At 40.2% G+C, this 15,877-nt stretch overlaps 1 pseudogene across 1 annotated transcript in view; it reads left to right on the forward strand.

Moving 5' to 3' along the window:
- The window catches only part of LOC113037402 (apolipoprotein B-100-like), a 41,245-nt pseudogene that overhangs the window by 8,505 nt on the left and 16,863 nt on the right, over window positions 1–15,877 (forward strand). Inside the window, exons 25-30 of the transcript XR_013901949.1 lie at window positions 36–4,732; window positions 4,846–5,963; window positions 9,970–10,597; window positions 11,298–11,350; window positions 12,774–13,137; window positions 14,777–14,845. The product of XR_013901949.1 is annotated as an apolipoprotein B-100-like (transcript). The remainder of the gene's footprint in view (window positions 1–35; window positions 4,733–4,845; window positions 5,964–9,969; window positions 10,598–11,297; window positions 11,351–12,773; window positions 13,138–14,776; window positions 14,846–15,877) is intronic.

Below are 15,877 nucleotides of genomic sequence, written 5' to 3' on the forward strand. Positions count from 1 at the left end.
GAATTGTTAATTTTTTTTATTTGTCTGTTCTAAAGGAGCAACCAAAATCACTGACACAGAAGTGGAAACTATGGAATTCACTCTTGATGGTTCCCTGAAACACATGCTGATCACCACAGGTTTTAATGTTCAGGAAACCATTGCAGTCACAGACAGTTTGATGTCAACTGGCCGCTACAACGTGCATGCTGTTGCCCCTGTGGGTCTGGACACCTCCCTGACTATTACTACCCAGATGACCCTTGACTCTAAAAAGTTTTTTGGAAATGTTAACACAAATGGAAGTGTCACTGTTGGACCCATGACCGCTTCCACCACCTATCTCTACACCTTCTCGGTCGACCCAGCGAAGAAAGAAGCAATAATGCAGAGTTCACTGAATGTGAAGTCTGAAGACCTGAAGCTTGAAAACAAGATGAAGGCATCATATGCAGAGGAAGAGCTTCTGTTTGACTCTAACACTAAAGTGAACAGCGACCCCATTGTGCACAACACCAAAATTAACCTTAGGTACAATGATCTCAAGTTTACCATCCAGTCCAGCTCTGAGACACAGGCTGACGAGAGGATGCTTCGGAGCCAGATAGATTTTGCTGCCTCTAGAGGACAGGCCAGTCTCAGAATAGAGAATCTAGCCGATGATACAAGCAACCGTATCTACTCACTGCTTACCGGTTCCCTTAATCCCTCTGGCATGGAGGTCAACACTGAGGCCTCCATGAACATCTTTTCAAGCATCGCCTCTCACAAGGCCGCCTTTTCCCTGAACACCAATGGCCTGACCACCAGCTGTACAACAACCGCCCAGCACAGTCCATTCACATTTGAGAATATTTTCCATGGTACAGTTGACACTTCAAGTGCCACCATGTCTCTCACAACAAAAGGAGGCATTAAAGAAAACAAAGCAGAGCTCACCATTGGAGGCAAGATTGCAACCACAGAAGTCTACTTTAACAGCAACTTTGAGGCTAACCTCTTTGATATTAACAGCAGGAACAGAGTGAACTTCAGAGTGAATGAAGATGGCTTGACTCTCTCTAACAACATGGTTGGATCTTTCAAGGAGATGAGGACTGAAAACACAAATGCACTGTCTCTTACACTGAGATCTTTTACCCTGCAGTCCAAGACTGACAACTTGCTTGACAGCAGCAACTCTTACAAGCATGACATCACAGTCAACATGGGCCGTTCTGCTGCCTCAGTTATTGTGAAAAATGACCTGAAGATAATGGAGGTTAGCTTCGTGAATGATGCCCAGTTCAAGGCAGAGCCCTACAACCTGGAGCTGACTGGAACAGTGATGGGAGCTTTCTCAGAGGAAGAGCTCAGACACACCTATGAAATCAAGTTTATTGACATGGTCCTGTCTGCAAAGTATAACACCAACGGTAAACTCCTGGGAACTCAAATGACGCATACCACTGATATCGAGGTTGCTGGCCTGACCATGAAGTTCAACAATGTGGCTAACTTCAACTCCCCATCTCTTCATCTGGACAGCAAAGTTGCAACTGTGGCTGCACCCTTCACCCTGAACATTGATTCCATTTTCAATTCAAATGGTGCAGTGAATCTGTATGGAAAGCAGAGTGGCGAATTATACAGCAAATTCCTCCTGAGAGCACAACCCATGTTTTTCACACAGTCATTTGAGTACAGAGCTTCAACCACACATGAACTAGACGGCAGACCAACCATTACAACAAATATGGACAACAAGTTCAGCAGCATGCTGAACCTCCAAGAGCAAAGTGTCGCACTGAAGGTGACATCTAAAGTAAATGAGCACGCCTTTGAACAGGAAATGAGTGCCTACAACAATGCAGAAAGAATGGGTGTTGAAATGGCAGGAGCAGTCTCCACTCTCTTCTTCAGTGAGTCCAGTCAAAATTATGCCATCTCTGGATTTGTGAAATATGACAAGAGCAGTGACAGTCACTCTCTCCAGATCCCATTTATTGAGCATCTGCCTGCATTCATTGAAAAGATGAAGAGCACAGTGGTGGTACTGATGGACAACAGCATTGAGATGCTAAAAGACATCAACAACAGGTATGAGATCAGTGCCAAGTTCCAGCTCAAGGTGGCAGAACTAAAGGAGGCCATTAACAACTTTGACTTCAACCTGTTTGTCCAAGACCTGAGAAAATTCATCAGCTCAATGGAAAACTACATCACCAACCTGACACCCAAGCTCCCAACTGAAAAAGTTATGAACATACTGAAATCTATCAAAGACACCATAATGGTTTGGATGAAGAAACATGACATTGAAAACAAGTTCCAAGTGATTTATACCAAAATTGAAGAGATTCTCTCCAGCTTTGAAGTTGAAAAAACGATTGGAGCCTTCATGGATGAGATTGTTAAAATGATGAAGCAGTATCAGGTCAGAGAAAAGATTCAGCGTGCATTTGATGCTCTCAGGTCAATTGACATTCAGCCTGTGATGAAAAACATAATGGTACCTGTTCAGGAGCTGTTGAATGAGCTATATGCCTTTGACTTCAAACAGCTAATTGATGACACGAGTGACTATTTCATCAGAATGATCCAGAAAGTAAGGTCCTTTGATTATGACACCCTCACCATGGAGCTGAAAGAGAAAGTGGCAGAAATGAGCAAGATCCCCTGCTTTGGAAAACTTTATGGAGAGTTTAGAGTTATTTCACCTCATTATAAACTCACAACCACTGCTGACCTGGAGAACACCACAACAATTTCTGATACACCAGAGTTCAAAATGAACCTCATCTCAAAGACTACATCTACTTTGCGAATCCTTGACTTCACTGTGGAAGCCAGTGCACATTTATCTGTGCCCAAGATGAGTCATGTGTCCATCTCTGAGCTCATCAAGGTTGATCAGTCGTCTTTTGAACTTGACCACAAGGGTCAAATGACCTTCTATGGTCTGACAGCTGAAGCTTCTGCTGATACTATTGCAGCAGCAAAAACTGAGCTCTACTCTGCAACCCTTGTTAACAATGCAGTCTTCAACATGGAAAATGGAATTTCAACCACCGTAGTCACTACGTACGTACATGGCATCAACATGCCTGCCCTTAACATCTTTAGTGAAATGGAGATTAAAGAAAATGTAGTTTTCCTGCTTAAAGATGGCTCCATCCAACTGACCTTTAACAATGTGGCCAGAGAAAAATATGCAATTCGGGACTTCTCAGATGAGGCACGCCACAAGAGCGACTTGTCAGTGGTCATGGATTTCCATAAAGCCAAAGTGAGTTTCACTGGAACAACAGACAGCAACTTTGTGAAAACGAATCAGAATGTTGGTGCTGAAATATGCATTTTCAGCCACGTAGTTGTTGATGCCAAGGCTGAGACTGAAACACCTTTCATTAAAAACAGCGTTGCAGAACTCAAGTTCGAGGCAAAGGTTGAAGACATGAAAATTGATTTCTCTGCCTCTCACAGTGCACAGCTGGTTGGTCAGGTTGAAGGAACTCTCTCAAACTCAGCCCTTGCTCTGGTCACACCTAATGAGCTTAAGCTTGATACCAAGAACACAGCAAATACCAAAATTGCCCTTCCATTAAAGCTGTCTGGAAAGATAGATCTCCAGAATGACATTGCTTTCACCGTGAACACCGAAGTGCAGCAGGCTAGTTGGACAGGTCTGGCTAGATTCAACCAGTACAAATACTCCCATTACTTTGCTGTGGACAACAGAGAAACAGAAATTAACCTGTATTCCCAAATCAAAGGAGATGCCAATCTTGATGTATTGAAGCAGCCTATCACCATTCCTGAATTTACCTTGCCATTTGTTGACATGAAGACACCAAAAGTGGAGGACTACTCACTGTGGGAAGACACTGGTCTGGGCAATCTACTAATCACAACAGAGCAAACATTTGATATGAGCTCCAAGCTGAAGTACACTAAGAACCATGAGTTGATCGCCATTAACATCAATATGGATCCAGTCATCAATGCGTTTAACACCAATTTCAAGACACTGCACAAGAAAATGATGAATGGCAAGGATAAGGCTGCTGCCATACTCGCTACATCATATGACAAAGCAAAGGAAGAGTATGAAAAATATAGCACTGAGTTGCCTAAAACTATTACTGTCCCTGCCTATAAGGTTCCCATGATGAACATTGAGACATCAACATTCACAATTCCCCTGCCTGACTTCACCCTCATCACAATGCCCACTCTGCGTGTGCCCTCTGCCCTGCGCAAGGTAACTCTTCCAAAAATCACCCTGCCCAAAATTCAGAGCATCAAGATCCCAGTTATGGGTGATATGACCTATGAGATCTCCATGAAGACACCAATGATCACTCTCAAGACTAACGCAAGCATCCTAAAGCAGGACAGCATCGCCATCAAACTAGATGCTTCTTCAACATCTGAATTTGAGATCCTGAATGGAATGATTGAGGGCAACACCAATGTGAACGTGATGGGTGGATTTAAAATGGCCTCTCTCCTCAATGTGAAACATTCAATGCTAGAGGGACATCATGACAGCACCATCTTCTTAACTACTGAAAATGTAGCTATCGCCATCACAAACACAGCAAAGGTCAACATTCTTGACCTGACCATGGAAATCTATGAGGAGATTACTGGAAATCCAGAAGAAGGCCTTATTGTCTCAGTTTCCAATCCATCTGCAGGACTCATTGCAGTTCAGATGCAGGCTAAGCGACCGGCACAAGTGAAAGCAAGACTCTATGGTCGTTACCCGGTAAGATGATAGTCTACTATCGATGCACTTTCTAATAAAAGCTGATTTTTTTCCAACCTAAATGATGTATTATTTAAATAATTAACTTATTGGTTTTTATGTGTCCTGTTTAGTCTGAGCCATCCACAGACATTGATATCTTGGGTCTGAAGATGTCTGTGATCAACTCTGAGAAGCTGAACCTTCAAACAACCTGGAATATGGAAATACCATACGAGATGATGCTCGGAGCGAAGAAACAGGTGCCTGCGGTCATGGAAATAGTGTCTGAATCTGCTGTCATAACATACAAGGCGGTCAACAAACAAGTTAGAAGACTCGAAGGTTCCTTTGCACAGGCTAAAAAGCAGGGTAATGTGATGTTCAAGAGGGCTATTAACAGTCTTGAATCAGTAAAATCTTGCAAGATTGTGACCACTGTCACAGATAATACTGTTTTAATCCTCGAAAACTACCAGAAGAAAGTTGAAAAGTTCCTTGATGCTGTTGTTAAATTTCTGAGAGCGACTAGGTTCCAGATTCCTGGCTATAAAGAGAAGCTGTCTGGGCTTGAGGTCTATCAGAAATGTACTGCTTTTGTTGCTGATGTATCTGAAGAAGCAATCCATAAGATTCCAGAGTACCTTTCTTCCATGTTTGCAACGGCACTTGATTATTTCCAAGCCACTGAATTCACCTTCCCAGGTTCTAATCACATCGTCAGTGGAAAGGAAATTCTTGACGATATGTTGGTAGCTTTAAAGAAAATCCAGGACCAAGTGGTTGTTACTGTGAGAAAATTTAGAGATATCCGGCTGGAGGACATTGTAAAGAAATTATCAGCAATCATGCAGTTTACCATCCAACAGAGTGAGAAGCTTCTCCAAACTCTGAAATCCCAGAATCTGGAGACACTTTCTGACTTTGTGAGTACTGCATACAACGATGCCATGAACTCTCCTGTTATGGCTGGCGTTATCAAGCCGGTTGAAGAGGTCTGCAGAGTTGTAATGGAATATCTAAAAGCTGTGACTGCTAAACTCCAAAATATTTTGGCTGACATATCTAGTAAACAACTCACAGCTGACATCCAGTCCTGGATTAATTCAATGGTGAAAGGCATTAATACTCTGCACAACAATGCCATTACATCCCTGAAGGAAAAAAGCAAAAATGTTGAAAAATATGTTAGAGTAAGTGACCAAAAAGTAGAGGTTGACATCCCTTTGCCATTTGTTGCCAAATTCAACTAAGCAACCATAGCTAACAATGATATAGGATATAGTGTCTGTATTGACTTTCTGTGTTTTGTAACCAACGGTGTAATAGTGAATCTATTTTCATAACAGCAAACCAAACTGAGCAATAAAAATTATGCCTGTATAATGTTTGTTCCTTTGTTTATTATTTCACAACAGACGCCCAGTGCTCCCTTTGTGTCTTGTACTATTTAAAACAAAAGCCCTGTCTGGGTATCAATAAATACAGTTTGTACTGCATTCATGTCTGTGCATTCTTTACATAAAGTTTACCTTGACTGGTTAAAAAGATTGGAAGCTAATGGACTATAAATATTTCTTCATGTAGTTTTATGTTTTCCTGTACAGATTTAAAACAATAAAAAGCTTACTCCCTAAAGATCACAGCAATACACCCTTGCTAGTAATTTTTATCCTCTGGTCTAATTTTAGATCGGACACAAATAGTTTCTGTGATACACACACACACACACACACACACACACACACACACACACACACACACACACACACACACACACACACACACACACATTTCTTATAATAAAACAATCACAATATAGAAACAGAGTCATTTTGACCAGGGTTATAACAATAGTTAGAAGTCAAGTCTCAAAATGTACTGCCCCTTTGGAATAATAGGATTATTTTGTCTGGGGACAGCTACAGGCTATGTGTCATCATGAGAAGTGGTGAAATAAGTATACAGCTTATTGACTCGTGTAACGTGATAAATAAGTCATTAGAAGTATAAACAAACTTAAATCTTTAAAGGGTTTGCAAATAATATGAGAACGAGTAAACTATGAGACTCTTAAAAGTAAACATATTCATAATAATGGGAACGACGACAAATTTATCAGACTGTCATAAAAACAAGAAAATGCAAATATTTTTTAAATCTATCAAAAATATATTTATAACTAAAACAAATGATGCTGTTATTTATTATTTATTATGCAAATGAAAAACTGAATCCAATGTTTTCTTACCCAAATATGAACAAGTACACTGGACTTCTCTGAGATCTCAAATATGAACCAAACATAACATTCAAACACTAAAATAGATTTTTCTATTCAGGAATGTTTGTAAATAACTGTAGTAAAAATAATAATAATGTGCTTTAAATATTTTTTCAGCTTTTCTGTAAAATGGTAAAAGTGGAAATTCATGGCTAACAACAATAATTATATTTTAGCAGTTAAAATATTTATTTTTAACATATTGTAATATTAACAAAAAAGGATTTTTACAATTACCAGTACTGTTCATTTTGGGCATTTAGGTCATAAATCTGTATAGTGGGGTATAATTATTCATTTTCGTATAAGTGTTATTTAATGTTGTCACTTGTTGAAGAGCAGGTATTTTGAACTAGCATAAATTTCTTTCAGCAAAACATACAAAAGTTAACTGCAAATACACAAGTACATTAGATTTACTCTTGTTTCAAAGGCCTGAATCAAAGTGATGGTTCAGTGGATCCTGATTAAAGCAAATAAAGAAAGAAATACTAATAGAGTGAATTTTCTAAATTTACCAGCAGGTTCCAACTATTTTATCAGTATACGTAATGTTTCTTTGTACGATAAAAGGAAAGAAAGTTGTGTGTCAGGAAAATGCGACAAGAGTGGAAAAAAGTGCAGTTAGTGAAACACATTGATTTTTTTTTTTATTGACTTTCCCAGAACAGTACCACTTGTTCCCTTACATTCTGTTTTTTCCCCCCTCTTTTAAATTGTACCATTCTTCCACAGAAAGCATTGTGTAATTACACCAATGGCATCAAATAAACTCTTACAAAGAGAGAGGTTTGGCATATTCCACAATTTCCTTTTGTATGAGGAGACGCAAACTGTACCATCTTATCACAAATACTAACCTAAAATCATTGCAAATCAGAGGCACATGAGGGGGGCCGGTGTGGGAAATTAACCAGTCCAGCACAATGCATTCCTGTGCTGTATGTCAGCAAAAAAAAAAAAAAAAAAAAAAGACAGCAACAGACAGCAGACAGGAGGAATGTGACTTTTAAATGCCACTGTAACTTCGGCTGGAAAGTATTTTTAAACACAGATGTGCCTGCAGCGCAGTTTCTTAGTAAAACACAAAGTAAGTGTTTAAAGCAAAAAAAATCCATCTTTTTTTGTTTCCAATAACAAGTAAAAAGAGCAAAACATGAACAGTAAGAGTTTCACCCTTAACAACAGTCTCTGTAACTGATGTTCACAGTCATATGAACAAACACTCCCACTATCAAGCAAGAGGACAGTTACACAACACTTATGTTGACACTGAAAGAAAAAAAGAAAATCTGAATCCTTTTCACAAGAATGAAAAAAAAAAAAAGTCAGCTCAAAATACACTGATTTTAGCTTTCAGTAACATTTTTTGACAACATAAATTTAAGGTACATTCACTGTCATAATGGAAGACATTGAGATTTTAAGAAAAAGGGAAAAAAAAACAAAACTCTTTCTCAATTGTATTTAATTCAGTTTAACAGCTCTATAATCATTAGTACTTCACATTTACCGTTTTCTCATGTTTTAATAATCAAAGGGAAGCCCTTTAGTTTAAGTGTGTGTCACTATTACATAAGTGTTCTACTAATAGAATTTCATGAAACACTTTCAATAAAGTGTTGCCATCAGATGGCTTAATCCCACATGAGCGTGTGCTGTTGGGTCATAAACAGCAGTTTCATGACACTTTGAGAAAACGCCCTTCACCGAGCAAGACCATCACATGCCACACCGTCTCAAGTGCTTAATTGTGTCTGGGAAATATCCTCCGTGCCACTCTAAATGAAGCTGTGCCCAAACAGAAAACTTCAAGCTGTTCCCCCCCCCCCATGTGTTTGATAGAACAGAGACAGCTGGATGGAAATGGGACTATATACTGTATGTGCTTCAAAAGATGCTGTTCAGATGTGCTGTACAGAAGACAATGTGTTTGTATAAATTAGCCAAAATGAGTTAAAACTTGTGTAAAAGCATGCTTAGCAACATAAAAAACTAAAGTTGTAAAACATGACTCCCACTTAATACTGACAGAGTTTCTGTCTGAAAACCTGCAAAACTACAGGACATTGTGGTTAGCCCTTTTCAAGACTGGTCCAGGTGTAGTCTTGTCAACCTTGAATCAAATCTAACCTGCTGCATAATTTGAAAGGGAAAAAGACATTTAATACTGTGGAATCAAAATTATACGTTATTTTTAGCTGTGCTCCAAACTAACAAACTCTAAAAACATAAATAACCAATTACAACCTTTATCTATGAAATGTCTTTGCAAAAGTGCCCTAAAATATCACAACCCCCCCCCCCCCCCAAAAAAAAAAACCCCAACAACAACAAGTTGGCAATACTTGTAGTTTTAACAAGCTTTCTTTCTATGAGTTGCTGTAGCATCCTGGTCTTGTGCAAGATCAAACTTCAATTACCTCATATTAAAAATTACAGTGCATTTGTTCTTTTTGCTTTACTTGTTACACAGTATAACCTTGGCAATAAAGCTTGTGGCCTATGCAAACTTTAAAACACAAAAAAAGAGAGCAGAGTCATCTCGACTCTCCAGCAGGCCTTCTCGTCTACACGAGAAGATGCAGAAGGGGATTGAAAAGTCGCCCACTGAAATCAAACGCTTTGTGATTTTTTTTTCCCAGTCAGACTGGGATCATGTGACCCCAAAAAGAACATGCCAACATGCCATAACCAGTGTATTTCCCCCCCACATTACACCCGCCATCAGATATTCGTGTGTGTTCCAATCAGCTCCGTTTGCAGTCATCGGTTTTGGTTCAAGCAAAGGCATCCGACTTCGAGGGAGTGTCCGAACAATGGTCACTGCCCTCACATGCCCAGACACAGACCCCAACGCAGGAAACGTCTGTTCTTGCGCGTCCCAGTAGCCCCCCGCCCAAGCCAGAGTCAGTTCACATTAAAACACAGCATTTGAAACAGCCACCTGTGGTTGTTTGTCGTTTCTGTAAAGCTGCCCGTGTTGCCGTTTCAAATACTTCCCAGATCCCCTCCTTGGTTTTAGCTGAGCACTCCAAATAGTCATATGCGCCAATGCGCGTGGCCATGGCCCGGCCATCCTCTGTTTTCACTGGCTCCAGCTTCAACCGAGACAGCTCATTCTTCACGTTCTCGTCGTTGCGGAGATCCCTCTTGTTGGCCACTAATATGATGGGTACGTTCGGGCAAAAGTGTTTCACTTCAGGGACCCACTTTTCAGGGATGTTTTCCAACGAGTCCGGGCTGTCCACCGAGAAGCACATCAGAATGACGTCGGTGTCCGGATAGGAGAGCGGCCGCAGCCGGTCGTAGTCCTCTTGTCCGGCTGTGTCCCACAAAGCCAGCTGGACTTGCTTGTTATCCACTTCTATGTCCGCCACGTACGTCTCAAACACAGTCGGGACATACACTTCTGGAAACTCGTCTTTGCTGAATACTATCAGTAGACATGTTTTCCCACATGCACCGTCGCCCACCACGACAAGTTTCTTTCGTATGTCTGCCATTGCTGCCTCTCCCAGTTCTCGCTCTCAAACGCGGCTCAGTCCAAAGTCGGCAGTTGTAAATATTTAGTCGTGTCAAGTCCAGTAGCTTTTAAACTCTAAGCAGATACTGGTCAAACTCGTCCCTCAAGTCAGTCCTTTCCACTAACTCCGGAGCCTTTTGCCACAAACTACAGCAATCTCTTTATAAAGCGTAAGGCGTTTTCCTAAATATAGCAATCCAATCGGAAATGGGGAGGTGAGATCACCGTCTGTAAAGGAAAAGGTGATTGGGTCCCGTCGGGTTTTTCTCGCGTTGGAGGAGGGAGGGGTCACTGACCACGAGGATCCACCCGACTGAGAATCAGGCGAAATCAACTAAAATCACAGCACGATGACGATAAATATACACGTACTTCTTCTTTGAAACCTCCCTTTCAAATAAGCTTCCCGGACACATTGGCTTGCTACTTTTATTACTGAGTCAGCATTTTGTTCACAAAATGACATGAGCCGGCTGTCTAATGAGGATTCATTCAGACTAAGCCAGTTTATCCTATGAAATGTGAGAGTGATTTTGGGTGGGGAAGTGTCTCTGAGACTAATTTCTATGATACCACATATTAGGTTGCCTAACACAGGGGGGTTTGGTGCTCAAAAGGCACGCTGGGAAGGCAAATTGACACTGACATTGTTATACGCATGTCTACGTAGTTCACGCTATTTACAGGGAGGGGGCACTAGCGTAGACAACTGTTAGCTTTGACTACCAAGCTTTGCTAAATCACCGCTCTCTCTCCAAGGAAACAAAACAATATAGAATCGGGTTGACGGCGTGCAACAAGCACAGATCCTCTCTCGACACGACAACGCGTGAGTATGGCCTCACATCTGTTCACAACCGAATCCAAAGCTGTGTAAGGGGACTGCTTTGGAAGCGGTTGCCGCCGTGCGAGTATTTCCCCTTTTGTTTAGCGGTTAAGGCCCCTCTGTTTGGAACTTGAAGGGGGGCCATGTTGTTTAGCCACTCAGTGTTTGGCTGATGTTTTAGCTAACAACAGCAACATGGCTATTAGCGTTTGTTAGCTCTCGGAGATGGCCGTAACGTGTTGTGTACAGTGAATATCGGATAATAAGTCGAGAAAATGTGTTCTATTTAACATGCAAAGCCAACCGCTGACTATAAAACAGCAGTGAATTAAGCGAATTTCTTTGATGTCTCACCAATAATAAACACAACAGGCCCTTTGCGGTTAGCACTAGCTAGTTAGCTCCAGAGAACCAATGGTTAGCTTTAATCATGTTCGATTTCCGCTAGCAGAAATACATGAGGGGGAAAAAGTAAACAATAAAAAGAAGCGAGGCAACAAAGCAAACACAATCTAATAAATAAATAAATAAATAAATAAACATTTACGCAAATCCCCGCTGAAAGTCGTTAAGGTAGCTTCCTTATTATTACAGCGGCTTGCTTGCTGCTGGCTAGGCTAGGCTAGCTAGCCAAGCTGCTAATTGGTGTGCCACAATGAACAGTTTCAAATTTGAATACGTTGTTGCAAGCTCGTTACATCATCTCAGGAATCAGTCGTGGCTATCGCTGAATATTTGCATTTATGCGTGTATGTCTGTGTGGTAGTCGAAGCTTTATTGCTGGTATCCCCAGTCGTATGGTCACCAGCTAGAATTTGGCTAACGACAACGTTACCGAGCGGTGTTGCTCTTATAAGCCACCAACATCGATGTCAGTCGCTTGTTTCGTTCTTGGCCCGATCTTTTTAATTTAACAAAACATTACTAACCTGTTGTAGCACAAATAGTTAAGCAGAATTAGACAACTATATCCCTGGCGTGTTGTTAGCAGCTCGGGAATTAGTCTTGTCCCAGCGAGGAAAATTAAAAGCATTAGTTATCATTTTATTATTCTTTTGGATGAACATCTTTAATGGGATGTAAAAGCTGATTTTTGTCTGAAGGCTCAAGGAGGATTTAATAAGTCCACGATGGTCGCATTATAATAGCATGGGCTTTCATAAAAGCCAATTATGATGCCGTAAACACCAAATTGTAATGGGTGCTACATTACATTGTATAATGAAATTAAAATTACATCTGAGTCTTTTATAGCCTAGTGTTTCTTATTGGTCATTTATATGTAATTGTACAGGACACACAGAGATACTACATCCTCTAATAAGATTTCTTTCAATTTTATGCAAGTGAAATTGAAATAAGAAAATATAAATTTCAGTGAGTAAATCTTACTTTGTCTGTTTTTTTTGTTGTTGTTGTTTTTTAGGCTTTCCCGTGGAATGAGCATTCCATGCAGCATCCTAGGTATGAATGACGTGGCCTGGCAGGAGACGAGAGGTGGGATGCTGCATGCAAATGGTGCTCCTGAGTCTGGGGGTGTCCGAGTTCATGGCGGAGGGCCCCTAGCCACAGTTGGCGGAGCTGGTCAGGCTCCTGGAGGGCCACACATACAGGGCATGGACAGGGTTCCTAACCCTACCCCAGGTACCCCACAGCCCCCGCTGAGCGGGAGGTCTCAGGATGACGCCACAGTAGGGTACTTCTTTCAGAGGCAGCCTGGGGAGCAGCTTGTAAGTTGCACACCTAGCAAGCATCGCTGGCCTACTGGGGATGCCAATCATATCGATCAGGTAAAGAGTTGGTTTGTTTTTTGTTTTACTGAGCTAAGGCATGCGGTGATGTGCAGTTTAGTATAATTACCAGACAGAACAAGTCCTCAATTTTCACTGATTGTTATATTGGTATAAACAGCAAGTAAACAATCTGTTGTTTAAATGTAGTACTTTGTCATTATTGGAGTTACAGACAGGTCTGTCCACAGCCGTTTGCCCAGTCAAACGTGAGGTGAAGGTTGGAGTGCAGATTTCAGAGATCACCAGTCTGTTACTACAAGTATTAAAAAGCCATAGCACTGCTTCTGATTTACAACAGACATCAGCAAGATTATAGTTTTGGCCATTGTGTCAGCACAACAGGGGTGTGAGTCTCACCATGTTGACTGAGCCAGAGTTGTAATAGAAAGTGTGGTTATTAAATAATGAAATAAATGCTGCAATTAAACTTTAATGAAGAAAGCTTGTCTTTTAATTCTGTTCCCCTTCAAATTATTCCCCTTCTGCACCTACAGACTGCTGCACTCGGGGCTTTCAGTGATCAAAGCAGCGTAGTAAGTCTTCTTCCATTAGTGGTCTAAGAGGCTTCATGGTTTTATTCTACACTGTTGGATCAGACTTGGAAGTGCTTCTCTTAAACGCAAATGTGATTTTGAAGGAAAATAAATAAAGTTGCGTGGTACTTGGATCAGATTAATAAGGAGGATTGACATGTAGTTGGCCAGAAATGGCTTCACTAGGACAGCTCAGCATACTGATATGGATGGAGATATTTTCCCACAGCTGTGGCTTCTTTTTTGCTGACCATATATTGAGAAATGTCTATAATCTGTCTGTAGTAATGTTAAGCCAATGGTGCACTGGAAACCAATCCTCTTTTAATTTCAAAACCTGTCTTTGTGTTGTCATTTAATAGCCACACCTCACATCCTGTCTCAACAGTAGTTTAAGCTGCTCTGCAGCTTTTTTTGTTGCTACATACAAAGCCCCGTCTCGTGTTTAGGTTATTTCATTTTTTTTTTCTTTCAAACTTCATTCAAACTATTCTGTTTCATACAAGCAAGTTATTGTGCCCTGCAGAAGAACGAGTGTAATCGCCTCTCTTTATAAATCATCATGTGTAGTCTGTGCAGATGTTTTTTTTGTATTTAGCTCTGCATAGGTCCTAGTCTAAAAATGTTTTTTTAAAAAGGTCCTTCTCAGATTTTTATTTTCATTTTCATTTTTCCTTAACACATCGTGTATAGTGGGCCGGGGGGCGGTCATGCAATAACCAAAGCTAAATGATCGTGTCAGATACCTTAACATAAGTCGAACAGTCAGGACTATTTGCTTTGGGATTTCATGTAAGAGAATTAAACAACATTCTCTTATTGGCTTAACAGCATATTCAAAATGCTGTATAAGTCATAATTCATGTCTGGCTTATTTCACAAAACCAGAATGTTATGTAATGTAAAAACAGTTGCACAGATTAAAGAATAAATGTTAGTTTTTTGCTATGAATGTTTATGTATTCTATTGAATTGTCACATATTCTTACAACAAGCACTCTTTAGCATTGCAGGTACAATTTTACAGTTTACATTTTGTTAAATCATTGCTGTTTAATTTAAAATGTTCATGAAAAACCTTTTTTTTTAAAAATCTGTCTCAGGTCCGTGCAGTGGATGAAATGAACTATGATTTTCAAGCTCTTGCTTTGGAGTCGAGGGGAATGGGAGAGGTAAGAACAGTTTTTGTCTGCATATCGTTCACTCTCCTCACTCTTATACAGTTTTCTGTGATTATTATTTAATTATTTTCTTCTTTCCCCGCCGCTCTAGAATTGAAAAGTGACTGTACACATCCGCAGGTTGCTATTTTACAGAAACTATAGAAATGCTGAACTAGTTTTAAAGCTTCAATGTTTGCACCACCACCACCACAGTCTTTAAAATACAGATTTATTGTAAACTAGTTCATCTTACCTTTGATTGAAATCCATTAAACCCTCACCTGACCCTGTTTTATTGTTAGCAAGCATATGCACAATACAGAAACAACTGAACAACAATAAATGTTTGTTTTCCTAATAAAGGGTTTTCTGAAAGCTTTTTGACTTAACGCTATTACAAATAATTTTTTATAAACGATAAACACCTTGTGCTCCTCTGTGTGCTACACTGATGTAGTTACATTTTCTCATATTTTATGTCTCAGACCCCCCCACCCCCCAGGCTGCTGCATGTAAATCTATGTGCAGTGTACAGTGATGGTAAAACTGTGTTGTATAGGAGTGTTTTTCTCATTTTATGAAACAAGAAGACTAAAATAGCCGGTTCGCTTAAGCAAATAAATAGTTTACTTGGTGTTTGGTTAAAGCATCAATTGCAGCATTGACTTTCTTACTAATGACAAATCTTGTTAACAATGGTCATAAAACTTGGCACGACTTTCCTAGAAATCTTCAAGCTCAACCAGCCTTTTTTCCTGGCAGTGTGGATTGGGTCATTGACTTGTTTGCCTCGCCAGAGCACTCTAGGGGGAAAAAGATTCCAGTTAGAATTTAATCTGTTTTAAGAGGAGTCTGAAGCAGAAAACCTGTACGGATTCTTTAGAAAAGCATTATTGAACTGACTTGAAGTTAACTGAGAGTTGCTCAAAGGTCTTGAGTGTAATAGCCCCAATTATAGGTAATTAGTGTCTATAATAGGTAATTAGTCCAACTTACACTAAATAATAAACATTTGAATCCTATGTCAATAAAAAATTCTTA

The sequence above is a fragment of the Astatotilapia calliptera genome, chromosome 15, assembly GCF_964374335.1.
Source record: "Astatotilapia calliptera chromosome 15, fAstCal68.1, whole genome shotgun sequence".
Taxonomy (NCBI): Eukaryota; Metazoa; Chordata; class Actinopteri; order Cichliformes; family Cichlidae; genus Astatotilapia; species Astatotilapia calliptera.